Consider the following 24,221-nt stretch of genomic DNA (forward strand, 5'->3'; position numbering starts at 1 on the left):
GCAGGCTGCAGCAGCCACCGCGAGCTGGATGACTGAGGCTCTGGGAGTTGCTGGAAGGAGCAGCCCTTCAGAGGTGCGGAGAGGGAGGGTGCGCAGCAGAGCGCCAAGGAGGAGGGACGCGGGGGCCACCGAAGGGTCAGCGGGGCCGCGGCGCCGGGCTGGGGGCCTCCAGGCGGCGCTGGCCACGGCGCTCGGCCGAGGGTGAGCGCTCCGGGCCGCCCGCGCCTCCTGCTGTCCGTGCCCGGGGGTGGGCCCCGCGTCGCAAGCTGCCTGGTGCGGGGAGGGAACCAGCTCCGGCTCGCCTGATGGATTGACTTGGAGATGGATCGAATTACACCATTTGCCTTGCCTCGATTTGTTTTGCTCCCGCTCCGTCCCGCTGCTGCTGCTGCTGTCGCTGCTGCAAGGACTGGTGGTGGCGAGTTTCAGGATTATACCGACGAAGCCAAGACCTAAAGAGAAAGACGGATTTTTTTTTCTTTATTTTCTTTTTTCCCTGCGCGTATTGAGCTTTTTCTTTTTCTTTCTTTCTTTCTTTCTTTCTTTCTTTCTTTCTTTTTTTTTTTTTTTTTAACCAGCCGACCTCTACTCCCCACCCCCAATGAGGTAAGACCGTCTTATAATCTGCTAATGCTCTGGACGCCTGGTGGGGGTCGGACGCAGATCCTCAGAGCCGGAGTCGCAGCCCGTGTATGTGCGTGTGCCTGTGCGCGCGCGCGCGTGTGTGTATGTGCGTGCATGTGTGTTGTCACTGGAGAGTTGATTTCTCTTCCAAGCAGCCCTGTCCGCCTGCCGTGCGAGGGACGCGCAGCGGGCCGGAGAGGTTTGGCGGACCCGTCAAAACTGACAATGCTGGAGGTTTAGGGGGAGGGGCACGTGGAGTTGGAGGCCCCCTCCACTGTGCACGTCCCCCCCCCCGAAAAAAAGCGGAAGGAGGGGGCAAGTAAAAGTTTCTTGCCAGGCAGAGCCGGCTCCGCGCTCTCCCCGCGCATTATCAGTGGGAACCCGGGCTGCTTGGCTGCTCGGTCACGGCGTCTCCAGCCAGCGCAAGAAGCTGAGCCAAAGCCGACAGAGCCGGCCGCGGGCTCGGCCGCCCCCTTCCGCCCGCCCGCCCCGGAGCCGACGCTGGGACCGTCGGGGTCGCGCAGCGCCCGCAAGGCTAGGAGTGGACCCGCAGGCGTTCGCCCGCTCTGGGAGAAGGGGCGCAGAGCCGCCGCCGAGACCTAGCAGCTCACCGCGGACGCCCGCTACCTGTCAGTGCGCCCCCGGACCCGACAGCCTCCGGCAGCGCCTGGGGGCGGGGGCTCGGGGTACCCGGCCACCTCCACCCCCCCAACCCAGGCTCCAGCCGGGAGGGCAGCCACTTCCCACCCTCCTTCTCCCCCTGCTGGCGGAGCGCTCCGCGGGCGGGCTCTGGAGCCTGGAGCTGCCCACCGCCCACCCCCACCTCCCACCCGGCGCCCGGGTTTCTCCTGTTGGCCACTCTCCCCCGCAACTTTCCGTGCTTTGTTCTACGGCTGGAAATGATTTACGGAAGCGTTTTGGAGAGGGTCTCCGCCAGGCGGCAAGAGCCCAGCGCGGAGATGTGTTACGTTCTCATCTACCCATCAATTATGGATGGAAACAAATAAGGAAGAAGTCAGTTTTGCACTGAACCCCTTCTCCGGCGGCGAGAGGCGTCCTGCAGCCGGGAGGGAGCCGCCGCTCGTATCGGCCGCCGCTGGCAGGGGGATGGTGAGGAGGAAGGTAGGGAAACTTTTATTTCCCGTCTTGACAGCGATGATGTCTGTTCCTGGTCTGCAGAAACTGATAGACCAGCCGCCTTGGGTAATTTGGGAAGGCTTAAAGCTTCCTCCGTCGTGTTTAAGTCTTGGATTGAAATCAAAGGTCATAAAAGACTTGGTATGGATAAGAACTGGGTTTTAAAAATTTCTGCTAAATCGACTCTCGGGACCACCGCTGTCTAGAGATTGTTTAAATCCTGAACTTGTGAAGAGCTAAATGTCATGGAAGCTAGAGGGGAATGAAGTAGCAGTATTAATTACAGCATTAGAGGAACTCAGGGTAGTACTGCCTGTTCTGAGCTGACCAGTCAGCGACCCAAGTTCCAGCAGCCCAACCCCTCGCCAGTCTCAGCTGGGCGGCTGTCACACAGGAGGGACAGTAGATCGTTATTACAGATATATGGACTTTGTAAATAGTAATTGGACCTTATGTCCCCAACGATGGGCGACTGCTTTCTCTCAAAAATAACGGTAGTGTTTCCAGTGACTTGGGAAAAGAAATGTCTAGGGTAATTTTCCCAAGAACTTCTGGCTACTGAGAATTTTAAGTCTGCAGTAAAAAGTCTAGTTGCTTTTGCAGGATTGTTCTCCCCTCTGCTTGATGTTTGGAGCAATAAAGTGGATTCTTTTGTTTATTTCAAGGCTAAAGTCCTAGGGAAGGGTTTAACATTTTTCCAATCTCGTTTTGGTCTCTGTCGCTCAGCAGAGGAAAAATTCTTGTTTGAAGAAATTCTTCCAGGTTTCATCCCTGTAGAATTGAGAAAAATCTCAGACAGCTCAAGATGAGCATTTTACTATCCTTTGGTTCAATAAACAGTAGGTTTTGATGCTGGCTTACTCAAGTTGTTAAAAAAAATCCTATTGCTCTGTTAGCTATCTAACTCAGGAAATCAAGTTGTGTGTAGTCCTGTTTAATGTAGTGAGTGACAGGCATATTCTGTCAGGCTGGCAAATACTACACAAACATTTACCCGGCTTAGGTAAATAGAAATTGTCAAGTAAGCCCTGAAATTTAGGCCTATATGATCATGAACTTAAAACAGCTTAAGGTAAATAAACTAAAGCCCAGCCATAGCCGAGTTTTGTTTTTTGTCGTTACTGTCTGTGCTCTGTTTAGGTCCCTAGAATGTGCTCTCAGAAACACAGTTAAGTAAATAACCCTAAGATTTCCAAAATGTGTTGTTTAGCAAACCATTTTCTCCCCCTGGGTCATTTAGTTAGTTACTATGTCTTATTGGATCCTACAAAATATTGGTACCTCTCTTCACTTATACTAGAGATACTACATGGATGACCTTTTTGGAGGAACATTTCTGTGATGTAGGACAGTATGCCAGGAATATTATGACTTTTCCATCACAAAACAGCTGGTTAACTCAAGTTTTATTAGGTTTGTGGTCATTCTGCCCTTTTCTTCCTTCCTTCCTTCCTTCCTTCTACTCTCTCCCTCTTTCTGTCTCTCTCTTTCATTTTTTGGGTGCCCACTAATAGCACCATCTGGTCATGTCTCCCCTGGTCTGATTGATCTGAAAGATGACTCTGATGTAAACCTATTAGTCCTTAGAGTGAGGGCAACTTAGAAATATCCAGTGGACTTCAGTTCACTGGCTGCTTGCTACACAGGAAGGATCTGTCCAGTAACGGTGCTCTGGGTAAGTGGGCCCCTGCATCCTTGTGTGGTGGTTTCTCTTGCTTGAAAGGCACACAGGCAAGTAAGCAGGAATCAGAGCTTTGGTTCACAAAGATGCCCATAATTGTTAAGGACTTATTGAAGCTGGAGAAGTTCTTCACTTCTTGCTGCTCCATCATAATAAACGTTAGTAATTAGCTTAGTCATTGTTCTTGTATGTGAGTTTCACTAAGATACAAAGAGTGAAAAATGCATCTGAAATGGGGTCATTTTTCACCCTTCTGATGCATTTTATGCAGAGTTAAGAGCCTGGCTGAATGCCTAACCGTTATTGGTATAACTGTAAGAGGTGAACTCTTTCCCTCACACATTGCAGGATAAAATATTACCTTTTATTTCAATTAATAGACTTTAAGCCTCACATTTTAGATTCATTTCTAGAGGAAACAAGAGGCACTCGGGGGTGTGCCAGTCAGTCAGTATTTATCGAAAACCTGTCGTTTGCAAGCAGCTATGCTAGCCAGTGTTCCAAAGCCAGGTGAGGCAGCCATGTTTCTGTATGTTCAACTTAAGTAAGAATGCAAATGGCATTCTTGGATCACGTGGCGAAATGGATCACTGGCAAGAAATGTAAATATGCACCTTTTTTTGAAGCATGCTGTTGAATCCTAAATTATGAATACTCCATCGTTCAATATACCAGTAGTGTAATTCACAAACTGAAACTGTCATTAGAACAGGAGAACTCATGTGAATGGAGACTTTGCTTTAAGATCCACCAAAGCCTATGTCTTAGCTTGCTGCTTATTTCATGAACAGCTGCCAACTTCTGCTGGGGGGTGGGGGGGGAATGGACATGTTTTGATTTATTCCCAGGACACAGAGAGAGTAAAATTCATATAACTGTATTAAGCCTCTCATAACCTTCTTCAGTGGAGATGGCTATTGTTGGGCTGACTTTTCTCCTTAGACCCACAACAGTGGCAGTGCCGCTAACAATTTGGAGGTGCTTCCGTTCATTCAACAGGAAAACTAGGAAATGTTTTTACTGGGAAAAGCCACCATTTATGTAACCAAGGGCGATCAAATCAGTGGTCCACATAGATACCCCGTGAGGTATACTTATTTCTCAAACTTTTCATTTCTATTAAGCTTTTGTTAATTCCCCCAGATTAGCATTTTAACAACCCTGAAGTGAACTTCTGCCATTCTCTCTACTTGGACACAGTATGTAGATCATCCATCATCCTGTCCTTGGCTACAACAGGCTGCTGGCTCCATCACCATTTGGAGCTACACAGAATCCATCCGACTGTGAACAGCACAGCTGGCTACAGCAATTTTTTCTTCCACACCACTGGCAGCATTGTCTGGCTGTGGTAACTACAGTTAACACCCAGAACGGGAACTTTCCATTGTTTGGCAACCTGGGCTGGGCCCCTCATCCAGTTCTGGGGGCATACCTGCAGACCTTTCTGCAGACCCTGCCCACTTGCAATGGTGTGCCCCACTTCAAAGAGGACTTGCCACAGCCTTAGACACCCCACGGGAAAGCCTCTGCAGGCTTGACACAGTTAAACCACCAGAATTACAGAATTAGAAGAAGCCACCCAGACACCCTACATCCTAGAGCTTCGGAAGGCAGTCTTTTTGAAAAGGGGAAGAAAAGAATGAAGTAGCCTTTAGCCTGTGATTCTGAATGACTGAAAACAGAAAAAGACCTTGTCTAAGTTCCTTGGAGAACTGGACATATCGCTGCTTCCTCCCCTTTCACAAAGAACATGTGATGTCCTTAAATCTGGGACTCTTGTCTGATAGTACCCAGTGCCTTCTATTGCTTTGGGGGGGGGGGGGCTTTCTTCTTTTTACTAAGAAAGTATGTCGCAGTAGTCGTAGCTTGATAAAAAAAAGGACATGAGTTAGGTGGATGCGCTTGTTAAGTTATGTTGGGTAGCTTTAAAAAGAAAACTCTCATGATTAGAAGTACTGCTTTTGGAGTTTGATGCGGGCAAGGGAGACCGCCTCGTATTTTGCTTCTTCCTCTCATATTTACTAATGAAGTTAGCCACAAACCATCTGGGATGGCAGGATGAAGATGATGATGATGGAGAAAAGGGGAAGAGGGGGGAAACAGCAGCCTCCATGCAATACCTATCCCTTACTGTTAATCTTGATCATAATTCTCTCTTGTAACTTTCAGTCAAGTGCACAAGGTGGGCTCTGTGATTATCACTGCTCTATCTAAAAAGAAAACTCAGGGACCTGAGAAGTCAGGTCATTGTCCTCAGGTCATACTGCCAGGGAGATGGTAGAGTCGGGATTTGAGCTCACATGTCAGCCCACACTCTTTCATCTCCGCACTGAATTGTTTCTGGGAGCATGAATGACCCTATAATTTTGTGACTCCCTGATATTTCTGACATTTGTTCTTCAATAAAAGAGTCCCATTTTGAGGGAACATTTTATACCAAATGAAACGATACATACAGTGTGGGTATTCTCTTAAATTTTAACCTTTCTCTAAACTAAATCATACTGTTATACACTTCTTTCCCTTTTATTCTTGGTGGCCAAATAATTATGACACACTCTTCTTCTCAAGTGTCCTAGAACAGCTCCTTCTCCCACCATTTTTCTCGATGGTAGGCTTTCCTGTCCAAGATTACAGTGGCCCAGGACAAATGGCAGAATTCATCACTCTCCACCAAAAAGTGAGTCTGCATCCGGGTGCCATGGACATTCATTTCCCTGATCTTGGCAGGTGAAGATCCATTATGTATCCTTGTCCCATTTCCCAGGAGTATTTATGGGGCCCATCAGCAAAGACAGGGAGAACCGCAGCTGTTCAAGCATTAGTGGCACCAGGATGGAAAGTGTATTATTGAAGTTTGACTATGTATTATATTGTAATACACATTTTTCTTCCTTATGGTTGTGAGAGAATCCTTTTACCTGGAGGAGTAAGCGGACGCATTGTTGAGAAATTGTCCCTCGCGCGTCAGCATTTCTTTCGTTGTCCTTTTTTATTCAGGATTCCTACAGAAGGGGGATACAAAAAAACCACAAATACACACTACCACTACATAGAATGCTAAAATTTAAGTTGTTCTGCGTATATTTATGGGAAAGAAATATGGGTTTGAAGAAGGCCAGTGTGTAGGGACATGTATAATTAGGCCTCGGGAAGATGCGCGATTCCTTAGCCTATTATTGGAGCCTGTATTTAAAAATAAAGTCAGGAGTTTCTAGTCAGACGAGGACCTGGCACATGTGAACCAGAGCAGATGAAGCTCTTTGGGAAAATAACACTTCCATTCCCAGGAGCCGGCTGTCAGCGGACCAGAGACTCAGACTCCCCCAGCGTCTGCGTTGGCCTAGGCATCGCTTGTCATTATAGGGGTCCCTGGAAACTTTTTTCTGTCTGTGGAGTTGTCTACATCTTTAGGTCCCCGAACCTCCTCCCATGGGTAATTGGGGTATCAAATAAATATATTTTTAAAAGCTAGAGACGGTGCTGGAGAAGGGGAGGCAGAAGAAGGAAGAAAGAATGTTGCAGTTGTTTCTGTTTTTGTCATTGCTGGGGAAACCATTTGTTCATTCAGCCAACTTTTACCAAGTGTCTGCTCTGCACAAGGAGGTGCCAGGGTGGGGAGATGGTTCAAAGAGGAACTGACACATAGTTCCAGAGCTCAAGGGTCTTGCTGAGTGGTATAGAAAAGACAAGGTAAACATAGAGCCAAAATAAAATGGTGAGCATTTTCAGGGCCAGAACCATACACACAGACCTATGGGAGTTGAGAAGAGTGAGGAGTTATTTCTGGCTAGGGTAGTCAGGGAAGGCTTTGTGCAGCCGCTGATATTTGAGCTGGTCCTTGAACTAGGTAGGATTTGGACAGGTGGACTATGAGGGGGCCGTGGGGGAGGTGGTGTGAGGGAGGGCATTCCAAGCATAGAGAACAGCTTAGGCAAAGGCCCTGGGGTGGGGGTGGGGGGAAGGGTCTCGATCAGTTGTCCACATCTGAGTCCTAACCTAGGACAGACTTGCATTTCAGGTGTGAAGAGGCAGTTTGCTATGCACTCCACAAATCTTTATTGAGTATCTCTGGTCTGCTCTCTCTACTTGGCCATTCAGCAGATGGCCCCATGGCTTAAGCCATCAGAATGAATGGGATCAATCTTGTGGTGATTCCGTAGATTGCTCCGTGATCAGAGCTAAAAACTCCATATCAACTGCCAACAGGTTCGGTGTTGCACAGGCACATTGCAAGGGATAACATGATTTGCCTCAAATTACCTAGCAAGACTATTCCCCTCATGGGGTTGTTTAGCAGAACCAAACTAGAAGGGTCCTGCTTCGCTGGTTTCAACTTTTTTTAACTTGAAAAATACTCTGTTTTAGATGTAGACTCTATGGTAAGGACTAAATTGTGTACATATATTGGGGGTTTTGGAGAGGGGATAAGGGGATGTGGAGAGAGGAAGCAGAAGAGAGTAGAAACTTGTTAAAACTGTGAGAATGAGGGGTGCCTGGGTGGCTCAGTGGGTTAAAGCCTCTGCCTTCGGCTCGGGTCATGATCCTGGGGTCCTGGGATCGAGCCCTGCATTGGGCAGTCTGCTTGGTGGAGAGCCTGCTTCTCCTTCTCTCTCTGCCTGCTGCTCTACTTGTGATCTCTCTCTCTTTCTCTCTCTGTGTCAAATAAATAAATAAAATCTTTTAAAAAAGAAAAAAAAAACAAACAACAACAACAAAAAAACTGTGAGAATGACAGGAGCTGGACTCCAGGTGCTCAGTCCACACTGCAGGTCCCGTGAGGCTGGATTGCCTGTTCCTGTTCATCTCTGAAAGGTAGCAGAGTGAGTGACGCGCAGCAAACATCTTAGTAAACGTGTCTGTCGAGTTTAACATTTTATTACATTGCAGATAGAGCCTATCATGCCTGGTAAACTGCAAAAAATGGGGTTGGAGCTGACAGTCTTTTCCTAATCAATTGAAAAAGTAGCAGTAAACAACCTGGAAAATTACTAATGCTTCTTTTTGGAAAATGCCATCCTTGAGATTCATCCTGGGGATTCAGCTGCGCTCTCTGTGCCTGAGCTTTCAGGATAAACTCACCTCCCAGCAGTGGCGCCCCATAACCCCACCTCCCCACCCCCCCCACCCCCAGCGGGCCCAGGTTGCCAAGCCATCATTCACCCCTTGAGTTAACATAAGTCGTAATCAAACCACTTAACCAAGGTTCCATTTAATAGTGGAGGTGATAAGCTTCATGGAAGGAAAGACATTCTGTGTAGTAGAAGCATGCTTATTAGGACATGTAACAAAGGAAAAATAAAATGAAACAATCACATTAGGGGATGATTAAGCCAATTACTTTGCCAAGAGTTGCTCCAGTGGTTCAGTTTTCCTTGGTATATGTAAGTCTTTCACAAGGTAATAGTTACATGACAGTCTGAGAGACAACTTAAGTCTGAAGAAATCACTGCCAATGAAGGATCAATCAGAAATTATAAAATAGGTCAGTGGGGAAGGAGGATTAAACATATACAAATCCTCTATCGGGAACTTTTCAGGAATATTCCAGTGACATAAAGCGGAGAACCTGTTCAGTCTAATAATGAGTCTGGCTCCCACCCAGTTATTTTTTTTTTTTTTTTTTGAAGGACTGGCTGCCTCCTCCTGCGTAAAGCACAGTTGCCTTGCAGACAGGACCTAAAATAAACTGGCCTGGCTCAACTCAGCTAATAATAACAGCTAGCACTTACTGTGTGCCGTGGCACTGTGCCTAATACTTTAAATATGTTATCTCATTTAATCCTCAGGCTGCCCCTGAGGGTGTAGGACCCCTCCGTAGCTAAGAAGGAGCGTTTACTGAGTGCTTACGGTGTGCCTCATCTACTGAATGATTTGATTAGCATTCTTGGGGACGGGTACTATTATTCATAATGTCCTCTTTTGATACAGGGGCGCACAGAGGGATGGGAGGGACAGGAGCTGAAGCAGTTTTCCCAGGGTCCAACAGGGGAGTTGGATCCATGAGAAACCGCGCGGTAGGGTCCTGACCAAGAACTCTGGAGCCGGCCCCTCGGGGTGTGAGTCCAGGCCGTGTGGCTGACAGCTGTGATCTCCAGCCCATGACTTCACCTCTTTGAGGCTTGGTTTCACCACAGAAAAGGTGGACCACGGTGGTAGTACCCACCTAGAAGGGTTGTAGTGAGACAGAAGCGAATTAATATTTGAAAAGCACTTAGAATAGTGCTTGGCAGGTGGTGAGTGCTGTCTGTTTCTCGGTGTCTATTAAACAGAAGTAAATGCAGTCTGGCTCCGGAGCTCAGGCTTTTAGCCCTCATGCTGTGCTGTCTCTCCCCATGGAGAGACATGCAGCTCTTGAAGCCAGCTTCGCCCTCAGCTACCCTCTACCCCCATGCACCACGTTTGCTGCACAGTCAACCAGACTGGAAAGTTTGGCAGGAGAGGTCGAGTGGCCTGGAGACTTACCCCAGCCCTTGATGTCCAGTTGCATAACCCTGACCCCGAAGTCAGCCATTTGGGATTCATGGCCTCAGAAATCTGGCTCCTACTGTTGGTTGTATTGAAGGCCGATAGATGTGATTGGCGTATATGTTCTGTGCTGGTTGCCCCCGGGCTGATGAAAAACTGAAGAGCACTGGGGAAATCCAGGCACATTCCCAGACCATTCCTGTCATTACCCACAGCTTTGTTCTCTACCAGTAGTCCTCCAACGATCAAACTCATCAGCGCGCACAGGGTTAAAATACAGATTCCCAGGGCCCCAGCACTAATAGCTCTATTCTGTGGGGTCCAGAGTCTGCATTTGCATCAAAAAGTTCAGGTGACCCACACCCTGCAGTCCCTTGACCCCGCTTTGGTAAATGGTGTTCTGGTATGGCCAGAGTGCAGTTCCCCGCCCAGACAAGGTGCAGACTTCAAGGCTAGCACTGGTAGGTCACTAGGTATCAGATCTGAAACCTCTTACCTACAGCACGGGGAGAGTGGCGATGAGCCTGAGGCATCCCAGCTAGCTCATGAAAGAGTGGAGAAAGTAATAAAATCTGTTCAAAGCTAAAGAGGCTTTTTTTACCCCCTTGTTCACCAAAAAAAAAAAAAAAAAAATCTTCACAGTGAGCAGAAATTAAGAAAGAAAAAGGGCACTCACTTATTTCTGCTGACTGGCCTATATCATTTCATAAATGGAGTCCTAGGCCAGTATTCATAGCAACAGTTTTTGATTTAATGATAAACTGAGATAAGGGTAATCAAACTTCATGCTTCAGGGCATAAGGTGATTGCCTGCTGCGGTCAGGATGGAATTTTTTCCCTTGTGCTTTGCACAATTGACTAGATGCATTAGAGAGAGTACTCAGGCAGTGCTAGGAGGAGCGGGGGGCTGGAGGCCCTGGCAGAAGACGTCGCTGGGTGAGATCATATGGGAAATGGTCTGGTGTACGATGAATAACCCCATCATCATTTGGCTTTATCATTTTTGTTTCATATTAAGATTCCGCATAGCATACCCGTATGTTTCTGTAAGCCACACAATGAGATTGGGAGTGTACTGTAATCTGGAACCCTGGACTCCAACTCTGGCCAACAGAGTGCTCTCTGAGTGACTGAGGAAAGCACTGTCCCCTCGGACCCTCAGTCTCTTCTTCATCTGTGGAGTCACAATTCTAATAAGCATCGCATGAGACAGTGGAGGTTAATAGGCTCCATAAAAGCCAGATGAGTGTCGCCCAGATGTAAGGTATTATTATGATAGAATGAATTACATTTTATGGAATCACCATTTATTCTCATCAGCACTATATAAATCCCTAGTCTATGTGATGATATCACATGTATAATGATAGTTAACATTCATTGAGTTTTTAATCTCTGCCGAGCACGAATGTGCTTTCTTTATATTCCCTTAATAAAATCCTTGCATCAGCCCTTCGGGGCATATACTTTTTTATTCCCATTTTATAGATGAGACACACACTGGGGAGCATCACTTAGTTTCCCATTGCTGTGGCAACAAATCCTCACAGTTCCAGAGGCCTAAAACAACACGACTACATTACCTCACAGTTCTGGATGTAAGAAAACCCAAATGGGTGTCACTGGGCTAAAGGCAAGGTGTCCGTAGGGCCCTAGGGATGACGCCATTTCCCTATCTTTCCCGGCTTCTGGAGGCTGCCTTCCTTCCTTCACTTGTGGTCTCTTCTCCAAGGCCAAGCCAGCCGTCCCTGATGCCGGCTTCTACTTCTAGAAGTAGTAGCCAACTCCTTCCTGGCTGTGTGCCTCCCCCTTCCGTCTCTTCAGGACCCTGATGATTATATTGCGGCCCACCTAGGTAATCCGGGAAAATCTCCCTATTTTCAGATCCTTTACTTAATCCCATATACAAAGTCTCTCTTGCCAGGTAAAGGAGCCTCTTCACAGGTTCAGGGATTAGGGTGTGGACATCTTTGGGGAGGGCTGGGGACATGATTCTGTCTGAGGCAGTTCAGTACCTCACCACAGGCGGGCCACGGCAGAGTCAGGATTCATGCCCTCGCCTGTCTGACTTCAAAGCCCACAACTGAACCACTCACTTGAAAATCTCTTTGGTTCCATCAGTGGAAGAAACAATAAAGTTATAGAACATAAGTGCTCAGGAGGGCCCTGTTACTTTGAGAATAATCAATTGGGGGCTTTTAAAAATAATCGTTATAGTAGTAACGAAACACACCACGCTGATCTTCATGTCCTATTTTGGACTCTACATACTGTACATGGTCTTTCATTTATGTCTTGTGAGGATGAATATCATTTACCTGATCAACTGCATTTACAAAATCTCTGAATCCAATTGTCTTTCATGGGGTGATTAAATAAAGGAGAACTGGGCAGACCAGAGGGTCATCTGCGGGGGAGGAATATGAGGAACATGTTTTAATGGAGTTAACAGATTTCTGTGGACAAGGCGTTGGCCTTGCTGCCCTTAGTTTTTTCATTAGAACAAAGTGAGGTGGGGATGGGCAGCGGAGAGAGTCCAAAGAATCTTCAAGATTCTTTCTAGTAGGAGGATTCCTTAATGCTATATTTATTTCCATATTTTAATTAGCTAGGTGATAGGATCAAACCCAATGGTGATTTTTTCCACATATGAATTCACTTCGTGAATGTGCGTATAGCTAATCTGAAGAAAAGAGACAGACACACAAATAGCCCAACTTTCACATTTATTATTGCCATTTATATTTTACAACACTTTGCCCTTTTCTTTCGGGATCACTTAAACTTCATTGCTGCTAATATAGTTTTTAGACTCAATTTTCAGAAATACATAGATAATATTTTCGGTTAGCGGTAATTTTCCCTCATTCAACTCTCAGGGGTTGATAAGCTAGCATGGCACAATTTCCCTGTAATTTCAGTTATGTCCCTGAAGAGCCATCCCCTGCGGAACATGTAGGACACACAGGGCAAATGAGTTTCCAAGGAGAGAGCCACACCTGACTGATTGGCAGCGGCTGCTGCAGATAGTGATGGAAAAGTCTGTGGGTCTACATCCAAGGTCAAGGAAAAAAAGAAATGCCTTGATTGATTAGGAAGATCTTCTGTGAAAACGGAAGGTGCGTGGTAGCCTCCATCCAGCACATTTGCCATCTTTGATTGGTTATTTTCTGTAGAGACACGTATCTCCCTTACAACATTCCTACTCATTAATGTTATCTGTACAGATTGATAAGTCTTTAATACAGATGTCATCCAGCGTGATGTTGATGTCTCAGCTAGTCTCAAGGACGGAGCTGGAATTCCATGAGGAGGTAAATAAGTAATCCCCATGGAAAAGGAAACCTGGTAATGATTCCTTTTCCCAGTTCTTGCCATTTGCTTTATTTTATTGAATATTCCTTCAATTCTGTCTCAGTCTGTTTAACATTTTTGTGTTAAACATATTTATGTTTATAACATCTTAACATTTCAAAGACTGAAAAAATGTGATAAATGATGGGCTCGCACAGATAACACCTTCACCGTAGGTATATAAGTGTGGACATATTTAAAAATATATAAAAATGCAGTACCACCACACAAGTACACAAAGGCATACAGAGATTTTAGAAGCTTTTTTTTTTTTTTTTTTTTTTTTAAAGATTGAGAGGAGGGAGGGGCAGAGAGAAAGGGAGAGAGAGACGCTTACGCATACTCAGTTTCACAACCCTGGGATCATGACCTGAGCTGAAATCAGGAGTCAGACCCTTAACTGACTGAGCCACCCAGGTGGCCCACATACAGAGATTTTAAATGATAACTTTCAAAGTCAGGCAGACTAAGGTTGGAATCCTGTCCTATCCAATAACTGGATGTGAGTATATGACTAGTTTCTCCAAGTCTTAGTTTCATTTTCTGTTAAATGGAGAAAATATCCTCTGCTTAGAGATGTGAAATCAATTAGAGATAACGCATGGAAACTGGCCGGAATAGTTCTTTGGACATAATAGCTGTCAGTCACGTTGCGTTTGGCGATAAGTAGCAGAAAGCCAATCTCAAAGTTGCTTCAGCAATGAGGACATGTGTATTAAGTCACATAAAAAGAAGTCCTGACATGGGCTGGCTCCAGGGTTGGTAAATTCTTTGATTCACCGATGCCATCAAAGACTTAGGTGCCATCTGTATTCTCTGCCATTCCCAGGCTGTTGCCCTGTCCTTGGCTAACTCTTTTCATATTTCCAGCAAAACTGGCGCATTCCAATTGAGTATCCAGCAAATCAAGAGACCAAGGCTAACTAAGAAACCTCTCCTAGTAACACATTTCTCCTTGGTGTCTGTGTATAGAGTCGTGACACCTGCTCATAGCTGAAGCCTAAAGCAGTCTTGTGCAGGGGAATGGGACCACCCCAGTGGACTTAGACAGGAGAGACTCTCTTACTATTGAATGGCTACATGAACAAAACAAGCATTTTGTTAGAAATTATTTGTGTATATCACATTGTTGTATATGCATACTATGCAGACACAGTGTATATTACATTGACGTATTCATGAGTGCGCTCAAGCTATACAACTTTGGTGTTTGGCCAGAAATATTTTTCTGCCCTTATTCGAAAATTTTGCATACCTAAAACAGACTTTTTATTTAATCAGACAATTAAAAAAACAAAAGATATGACCTTGGAGGACAATGCTACAAAATACGGACAGAATATATATAAAATGAATTTGCTTTTGCTACGCTTCCAGGCTTTTTCCTATTTTTTTTCCATAGCTTGTTTTAAATAAGAAATGAGATACTCCTGCTAAATTAACACTTTGAAACGTCATAATAAATGGAAGCCAAGGGGCGCCTGGGTGGCTCAGTGGGTTAAGCCGCTGCCTTCGGCTCAGGTCATGATCTCGGGGTCCTGGGATCGAGTCCCGCATCCGGCTCTCTGCTCAGCAGGGAGCCTGCTTCCTCCTCTCTCTCTCTCTCTCTCTGCCTCTCTGCCTACTTGTGATCTCTCTCTGTCAAATAAATAAAATAAAATCTTTTAAAAAAAAAATAAATAAATGGAAGCCATAATTATGAAGGCACTCTTATCTCTTGAGGGGTAGAGACAGAAACACTAACTATATTTTCTTCAATTCTGAGACATTTCATGATTAAAAATTCATATTTTCTTATGATCCCCACTTCAAAAAACCATTGACCCCTGAATCTCTAAAGTTAACCATTCCCGTGTTTCTGTTACACATTGTAAATCTGTATCTACCGAGGGAAGTTATGCACATTTTTAAAAAATCTTTTTCTTATCTCTTAATGAAACATACTACAGACTACCTGCGAGGAAATCTTAGCTTGGCTCTGAGCCTTCTCTCACTCTGTACTGTTACGCTGTTAACTTCTTTTCCTGGTATCGTAATGTAATAAATCAGGACAAAGTCCCCATAAAATGTGGGCAAGGGGACTCCTCCTCCATCTATCTTTGTGCAACTGATCTGCCTTTGTAGTAAGCTGAAAATTAACCACCTAGATTTTCATTTCTGTTCACCAAAGTGAAACTTCACTCAGGCCTTATCGAATAAAAGTCTCATTCTTTCAAGTCAGGTAATAGCTCCTGCTCTGCTGTTCTCAGTATGTCCAACTTTGCACTATTTTTCCTTTCAAAGAACAGTGAGTCTCCAGGAATCCAAATAGTCCTAAGGTCAAATTCTGATTCTGTCATTCAATCTCTCAAAGCCTGGTTTTCCTCTCTGGAAAAATCAGGATAATATATCAACCTCATAGATATGTTACGAGATCCTCTTTGGGAGGAAATACATTCAAAGCACTTGGCATGCTACCTGACATAATAAAAACTCAATAAATTGTAGTAGTTTTATTATTATTACTATTGTTTTTAAATCAAGGATGCCTGGCAATGTAGGAAATATTCATATCTGAAGGGCTTATAGATTTTGCATACGGATGGGTTCCATAAAATATATCTGGATGGATACTTCTAAATGCAAAAGAGAGAAAAAAATACAAAACAGTTCTGGGAAGCAGTTGGCATTTCTTGAGGACATAATAGTACGGTAATGCCTACCACATACTTACATGGCCACTCGCAGGTTGGACGTAGTTCTGGCAACTTATCTGTGTCAGGACTGTGAAGGTTGATTATGTTATGCAGTATTTCAGATTATGATTTGTGACACTTAAAGAATGGACCATGTTCTCACATTGACTTACTGCATTAGCACAACCTGCCCCTGAGTCTTAGTAGTAATTTCCTAGGTATATTCTCCCACTCATAGGCATCATCATTCATTCACTTATCCATGTGACAGATAATTTTTGAGCACTTTCAGTGTTCACAGGGCCTTTCTTCCCCTTTGCCTTCCAAGAGTCAGTGTCCATAAGCAATGAAATCAGAGCACCCAGGGTCAGTTTCCTGGGTATGCTACCTGTGCAGCCAAGCTTGGCCCCATGCCTAGAATGCTCTTCTGTTGCTATCTTAAAATTCTTAATAATTTTTTGATTAGGACCTCCACATTTTCATTTTGCACTGGCCCCTGAAAATCACATGGCCCATCCCAATGGCTCCTTTTCATTTGTTTTGTTTTTGACATTTGTTTTGTATCGATATAAGTAGACAGTCATGAGTTGTAAAGAATCCAGACTCTGGGTCTGAGTTCCCACTGCATTATATACTCAGACAAGCCACCTAATTTCCCTGGGCACTGGTTCTTTCAGTCGTAAACTACGGCAAAATAGACATAGACGTGGTCTCTAGGGTCACTGCCGGCAATCCTCACACTTCAGTAGACCAAGATACTAGTATAAAATTATGTCAGGTCTGCATTTGGATTATACCTGTGATGATCACTCTTTCAAAACTTGGTATTAAGACATGGGCATTATGGGGTCAAAAGGGAAAAAAAAAAAAAAGAAGAAGGAAGTTGAAATCAGGGCTCTTGTTAAAACCTTTGACCTCTAGACTAGGCCTACATGCTGTTTGATAGTTTTACAACAAAAAATCAAATTCATTGAGCCTTGGTATTATTCTGCTCATTTCATTTGGATCTGTCCTTTCCTCTCTATCCAATTTTAGGCTAATATCCCAGAGGAGACTTAACTCACTCCAGTACTTCTATCACATTTAAAAAGAAAGCCATATCTAAGAACTTAAAATCCTGATATACAAATATTGTCATCTTTGAGAATTTTCTAATTTACAGTCCAAAAAGTTTGGCTTATTGCAAGGTGATAATCAAAATATTTAACCAGCCCTTTGGCATGGGCACTGACCAATTAAAACAGACTCCACGATGGCACATCAAGGGAATGCCAGCTCAAGGTATATTCCATGTCATCTTATATTCAGTATTAACTTTTAGGAGGGTGGCCCGGATAGCTATAGAGACCCAGTGTCTCCAAAGTATAAGTAATAAGGCACCACCCTTGAATCTGTATTTACTCAGTGTGAGAACAAAGATCTTTTCTGGTTCAGTCATTCTGACACCTCTGAGAGGTACAAATTCTGTATTAAAATGTACATCTATTTCATGGCAAGCACGGATTTCAGACACACTCATGTTTTCTTATCAAGTCGAGGTCACTGGTAAATTGCATTGAATAAAGACATTTCAAAGAAAAAATCCTCTAAATTAACTGAGATTCAGCAGCCGTCATTTTTAGATACACCGTGAGTTCTGCCTGAAACCACCTTCTACTTCAGCAAATTTTAGATCACAAGAAAATTCAATGCTGAGGGTGTCTCTAATCACCCCCTGAACATTTGCATCATCAAGTGGGCCTCTCCTACTTCATAGGCACGCTGTTGGCCTGTTAAAGCAAAGAAATGGGAAGGCTGTCTGTAGTGTTAAAAGCCCACAAACAACTTTGGTGTAAGTCACAGTAGCAGGAGCCAGTTAAGATCAAAGCCTTGATGCTTAGTGCTTTGGATTTCATCACTTAAATATTAAGCAATTTTTACTTTGACCCTGATCAAGAGGTGTTAATGTAGATTCTTTTAAACAACTCAAATAGTTTAGGATGTTTGTGTGTGTGAGAGAAAGAAAGAGTGGTAGTTTTTCGGCTTTCAAGAGCTACAAGTATCCTGTTCTTTGGGCCTCCTAAAACTTATCCAGTTTAAGGGTCTGTTTATAGTTACTTATTTTAATTTAATTTGACCTTATTTAACTTTATTTTCTGCTTATGGAGAACATCTTGACTCCTGCCTGTTTTACTGTGGCAATAGGATGCTTAGCCTAGAAGCCTTAGAACCAAATGGGAGTTCACATATTAGCTCCCAAGATATTCCTTTGGCCCCAACAGTTGGCAGAATGATGTGTTTACATTTGCATCAGTATTGAGTGGGCTGATTTGTAAAGGGCTGCAGAGAGAGCTGAAGTCTGACTTCCTGTTGCTCTAACAACCAGTGGCAGAAGTACGGAATTATCCTTATCTGCTATGGTATTTATTTTATGACTAAGAAAAATGGCTCAATGTGACCAAATTCTGAAATAGATTCAGCGTTCCAGCAGCCATTTATCTCTACGGTAAAATATGAAAAGTTCCACTTGGAAATTAGTTTCTAAAGACATGTACTAATGTTTTGCTATACATTCAAATAAAAGTTAATCTGACACTTAGATGGTCACTTATTTGGATCTTGCTAAAGGAGGGGGATGACTGTAGCGGTGAGCAAGAAAGCTGGCAGAGGAAATGTTCTTGCTTCCTGTGTCTCCACTGGCAGGGCTGTAAGTGGAAATTTGGGATCTGAAAAGGCCAAGTCTTCCTTCTCCACTTTCCTGTGCATATTTTTAGAGTCGAGAAAGGAGACCTTGACGCCAGTGTTTGAGGCATTGGGGTAAAAATGGTGTTGGCTTTAAATATCCAAGAACACAGTTACAGTCAGTTTTCCATTTGCTTTTACTGGTGTACATTGGACCACTAAGAAGTCTAAGCCAAGTTTTCTTTCTCCTATGTGAATGTAATTCTTAAATTTTAATGCAAAAGACAGTCAGTGTATTACTAGCACCAAGAGAAAAGCAGTGATTTCGAATTGGCATGGGTCTTGGTAAAAATTGGATTAAAGTTCACTCTTAAAATAGAAACTGTTGTTGCTGGTTTTATTTTAGTATAATATTATTATACTAAATACTAAAGATAAATAATATTCTTCATATTCTGGAAGTCTAGGAAGGGAAAAGTAGAAGGTTGGGAGAGGTGAGGAACAAAGCCAGAGATATAATATGCTCATTTAATTGCAATTACTGAATTACCTCCATTTTCTCATACTGAACACCCAGAGGATAAATATACAAAGTGATAGAGATACTTATTGTCTAGGAAGTTACCATCTAAAATAAGTTATTTTCCATGGGATGCAAGTATTAGTTGTTGGTTTTATTTGACAGAAAGGCAATAACAACCATCTTAACCAAGAAAATGCTCTGCTTAATTGAGGTGAAGGGTAATTTTAATTTTTTAATGGATTTCTCTCCATCCCACCTTCTTTGAACATTAAAAAAATACAATGTTTTCTTTCAAAGGGGGAAAAAACTAATATAAACTATTATATAAAATAACTTATTTTTTATCTTTTCCATTTTAATATGCATTTATATGTACCTCTGTATTTATAAACTTGTACTCAGTATATATACAGTTTTATATTCTGATTTTTTTCATACTTAGTATTGCATCATAAGCTGGAGGATGTCTGGTCCTCCTTTTTATCATCTTAACGGTTGCATAATAGTCCACAAAGCTGATGTAATATCCTTTTTTTAATTTCTTCTCCAAGTTTAGAAATTTAGCCTGCTTCCAATTTTTTCACCATGATAAATAAGGCTACAATGGGCATCCTCCTCTAATAAGGTTCCTTTTTTTCTTCTTACTTTAGATTATTTGCTTAGGATAAATCATTAGAGGTAAAATTACTGAGCCAAAGATTAGTATGACTAATGTACATGGATGGGTGTATGTGTTTAGTGCATGTTGTCAAATTGTTTTCTAAATGGTTGTCCTAAGTTACCCTGCCATGAGTAGTATATTGACCTCATCCCAAGTTCACCAGCATTAAATAGTATCCTTTAAAAAAAAAAGCTAATTTGAGATTGTACCTCATTGATATAATTTGTTTTTCTATGATTAATAATAAGGGGCAGCTGAGTGGCTCAGTTGGTAAAACCTCCCACTCTTGATTTTGGCTCAGGTCATGATCTCAGGGTCATGAGATCAAGCCCTGTGTCAGGCTCTGCACTCAGCACAGAGTCTGCTTGATTCTTTCCCCCTGCCCCTCCCACTGCTCGAGTGCTCTCTGGCTCTCTCGCTCCCTCTTCAAATAAATAAATAAATAAAATCCTATAAAAAATAACAAGAAGACAGTATCTTAAGAGACTGGAACAAAACATTTTAGGGACAAGTTCTGTACTCTCTGACACACAGACAAACAATCTGAAACTACTGTCTTTTGCTGGTCTAAAAGGAAAAAGCAAAGAAAGCAATATTTCAAGATAGAATACCTAGAAAAGGTCCAGAAAAGGGTTCTCCACTAAACATAGAATATATAAGTCACCTAACTGCATTAGAAACCATGCCAAAACCAGATGTTTAAAACAGAAACAATCAGGGAACCAGGGTAGCAGGGTGGCTGGGTCAGTCGGTGGACCTCTTGATCTTGGGGTCATGAGTTCCAACCCCACACTAGACACAGCATTTACTAAATAAAAAAAAAAAAAAAAAAAAAATTGATTTGACTCATGAATCTACATTTTGGCAGATACTATGTTGCTCTATATAGTATCATCTGGGGTGGCTCAGCCTGGGGCTGTGGGATCCAATTCTGAGACAGCCCACTCTCATGGGGGTCAGGGTTGCTCCTCAGAACAGAGTTCAGCTAGGACTGGCCTGAATCCCTCTCCACAGGGGCCTCTTCACAAAGCCTTTTCCATGAGCAGCTTGAGCTTCCTCATACAATGGTGGCTGGGTCAACATCAAGTGCCTGAAGAAATAGAAAGTGGAAGTTGCCCATTTCTTAAGTTCTGGGCTGGGAAACTGATATATCACTTCCACCATATTCCATTATTCAAGTAGCCACATCCTAGATTCGAGGGGAGGATCTATACATCCACTTCTAAATGCGAACGGTCTAAAAATATTTGGGTGCCATGTTTTAAATCGCCATACAGAGTTGCTAGCCCTTTGAGAGTCTGAACATCAAGATACTTGGGACATCATGGACTGGGATGTACTGTAGCACTAACCTCCACCCCTGATTTCCAGAAGGCATTAGGACCGAGTTTTCCATTCACCCCATTTACCTTTCCCACAAAGAATTCAGTCCAGGATCTCTTGAACAGACTTTCCTGCTACTGGGAATGTAGCGGTATTCCGTCCATTATCCAACCTTCTTCAGGAAGCCAGGTCTCAGTGCTATTAATCATCTGTTGTCATGGCTCTTTTCTGTTAAGATAGATATTAAAGATGGACTTGAGTGTGTGATGAACCTCAAGAATAATGACATTAGGTATATTTGGTGCATTTATATTGGCAGAATGCTTAACTTCTAATGTGCCAACAGCCCTCGTTATGAAAATCTTGCCTGAATACTGAGTGGTTGACTTAGGGGTTTCTATTACTAGTGCCACGAAAAGGGAAATTATTTGAAGTTAGTTTCTTCGTCCAATATTCCAAAGAATATTACAAGAGAGAATGTGGAACTATAATCTCTAGAGTTTATCGTTAGAGTAGGTGAGATTATCGCAGGTCATGAGACAGAGCAGAGAGAAAGCAGAGTGATGCTAATAATAATACTAACAGCAATAACCATACCAACGGCTAACACTTACTGCTCTTATTCACCAGGCACAGTTTTAAAGGTTTACTGTATATTGAGCCTGTAAGCCTCAGAACAATCCTTTAAGACAAGTGAAATCATCTTCTGTTCTTTACAGATATGAGGTGAAGTCGTTTTTCCAAGGTCACACAGCTAGTGGGTGTTAGAGCCAGAGTATTCTGAAAGCTTGTTTTCTCACTGAATTGTGTGAGGGTGTTTAATTCCCAGGAATGGTATGAAAATGAACCATCATCCCATTATTCTTCCCTTGGGTTCCACACAATGACAGTCCTTTTCCAGTCGTTTTGTGGGGTTGAGATGAAGTGTAGGTGAGAACTTCACCTTTGCTCTTTTAAGTCCTTAAAGATAGAAAGCAAAAAAAAAAAAAAAAAGTAGACAAGCTCTCTAGAGGTGGAGACTTACCTTATAACGTGCTTCCCTCTCATATCTACTCTGTCTGGCCCACCAGGTATTTAATGGAAGGAGATCCCAAGCTAGGCTTTCTTTAGTTTTGAAGGACTTGGGAGCAAAGAGGCCTGTCAGGCCTTCCACCCTAATTTGTGTCCGCAGAGAAGCATCAGAACAAGGAGATACCCTGGCCCTGGGGGTGGGTCCCTGCTGCACCTCTGCCCTGTCATCCCTGGAAACAGTTTAAAGCCTTTGTTGCTGAGTCAAGGATGGAAGGGAAGAGGTCTCTGACCACTTTCAAGGTGCAGATGGGAGGAAGAGGTGGATGCCAACTCCCGAGACTTAGGGAGGCAGGCTCTTGGCTCTCTTCTGCATGAAACTCCTCTGTTAGTATTTTACTGTGTCATAGAAACTTTGTCTGCTGCCATTACCTGCTAGGTCATTAGACTAGAAGAAGGGATGTAGGGAAAGTAGTGCTGTTTGCATCTTAAAACAATAATGAAGTCAAGCTAAAAATAGGATATTCTTTTCTTAGTAAATGACAAATGCCTCTCTTCCCCTCTCTTTCCCATTTCTTTGGCATTATCTTTTTCTGGTGTAGTGATTATGACCATACATGTTGGAGTCCAGCTGACTTAAGCCCCACTGTTTAGTCTGGGGACCAAAGGCAGATTGCCTCTTTTATCTGCTCATCTGCAAATGCGGGAAAATCGCACCACCAGCCTGAGGGGTGGCTTAGCATCATGCCTCGTGCGGCCTTAGCATTCATCCATGGCGGGTCGTGATCACTATCACCCACCTCTACTTCTCTAGCCTCCAGCGTCCATCTGCAGATTACACCAGCTCCGGGGTGGGGCACATAAACCAAATTTGTATGTTACTGACGGCAAACTTTGCTCTCTTAGAGGAGCGGGCACGGGAAACATCTCACGTACTGGCCTGTGAGTAGATTTCTACTAACAAGTCATAGATTCTCCCTTCCAGGAACTCACGGTCTAATCAGAAAGATGAGTTGGCCCGTGCTCCCCACCCTGGCAAATCCCTGGCTGAGATTGGGAAAAGAGACAGAGGGAGATGGAAAAGGGCGATGGCCCTCAGGCACAATTAGGAACTTACTAGTCAGCGCAGCCTCACTCAAGAAATCCTTCCAGAGCCAGAGAACAGCAGGAGTAAAGGGAAGGGGGGCCCAGCGGGGAAGGCACCTCAGGGAGCGGCTGCATCTGTGGAATGAGAGAGGTTCACGCGTGTTGGAGCCAAAGCGTCAGCGACGTCAGGGGACGGTGCTGATGCAAACTGCCACTAAATAAAGCACTGATAATAATACTCCTTCTTCACGCTTTTATAGCACCTCGACAATTAACAGAGTATTTTTACTTCCGTTTCCTCACTTGTCCCTTTAAAAAACCCTGGCGAAGCAGTCAGCAGCCGTGCTCCCGGACCTCACCTCTGAGGGGCTGGCCTGAGAGCCTGGGAGGCCAGGCTAGTCCACACCTGCCTGCAGGGCCCTGGCTGCCCAGCCCACAGCTAACCCACAACGCCCTCTCTTTTCCCATCTGCCCCGGAAGGTTGGGTGCTGCAGAGAGACCAAGGAAGCACAGAAGGGGTTAGGGACTCACTTCAGCTAGAGTTCAGGGCCTGGCAACTTTGATTAGAGGGCATCTGAAAACAGCGCCCCACCCCAACTCGGGGGAGCACTGTGCCAGGGTTAATGGCTGCCTCTACTTGAGTTCCCACCACCCTGAAAATTCTCTGGAACCTTCGGTATGTGCAGCACAAAAGAGGCAGCTTTCCCTCCTGCTCCAGCTTGGAATAGACACAACTTGGGAAGAAACCCAGGGGTCCCGCCTGTTTTCTTTCCCCAAGTCCTGCTAGAGCTCTTTACTTTTTCTTGTTATAATCGCACTTTGTCCTCTGTCCTTTATACAAAAGACCCCCAACCCTCCACCTTTTTACCAAGGAGCTGCAAGTCTGTAGTAAGGGTAGGTGGTGAAAAAGGAAAGCCAGCCACACTTTTCCCTCCAGAGGTAATTAGGTTAATTCCCCTCAGCCGTTTTTCCACAATATTCAGCCTGTCTCTGTGTGTAAAACAACACCCTTTTCTC

At 44.0% G+C, this 24,221-nt stretch overlaps 1 protein-coding gene across 12 annotated transcripts in view; it reads left to right on the plus strand.

Moving 5' to 3' along the window:
• SEMA6D (semaphorin 6D) overlaps nucleotides 1-24,221 on the plus strand; it is a 573,086-nt gene that overhangs the window by 517,799 nt on the left and 31,066 nt on the right. For 4 of the 12 annotated variants that reach the window (XM_032343612.1, XM_032343614.1, XM_032343616.1 and 1 more), the window contains exon 1: nucleotides 1,487-1,746. The exons of 1 other annotated variant lie outside the window; for it this stretch is intronic. The gene's annotated coding sequence lies outside the window, so the exon portion shown is untranslated. Of the gene's footprint in view, nucleotides 1-1,484; nucleotides 1,747-24,221 lie in introns of those variants that run through there. 7 more of the 12 variants (XM_032343619.1, XM_032343622.1, XM_032343620.1 and 4 more) reach the window with 3 other exon arrangements.

The sequence above is a fragment of the Mustela erminea genome, chromosome 5 (assembly GCF_009829155.1).
Source record: "Mustela erminea isolate mMusErm1 chromosome 5, mMusErm1.Pri, whole genome shotgun sequence".
Lineage (NCBI taxonomy): Eukaryota > Metazoa > Chordata > Mammalia > Carnivora > Mustelidae > Mustela > Mustela erminea.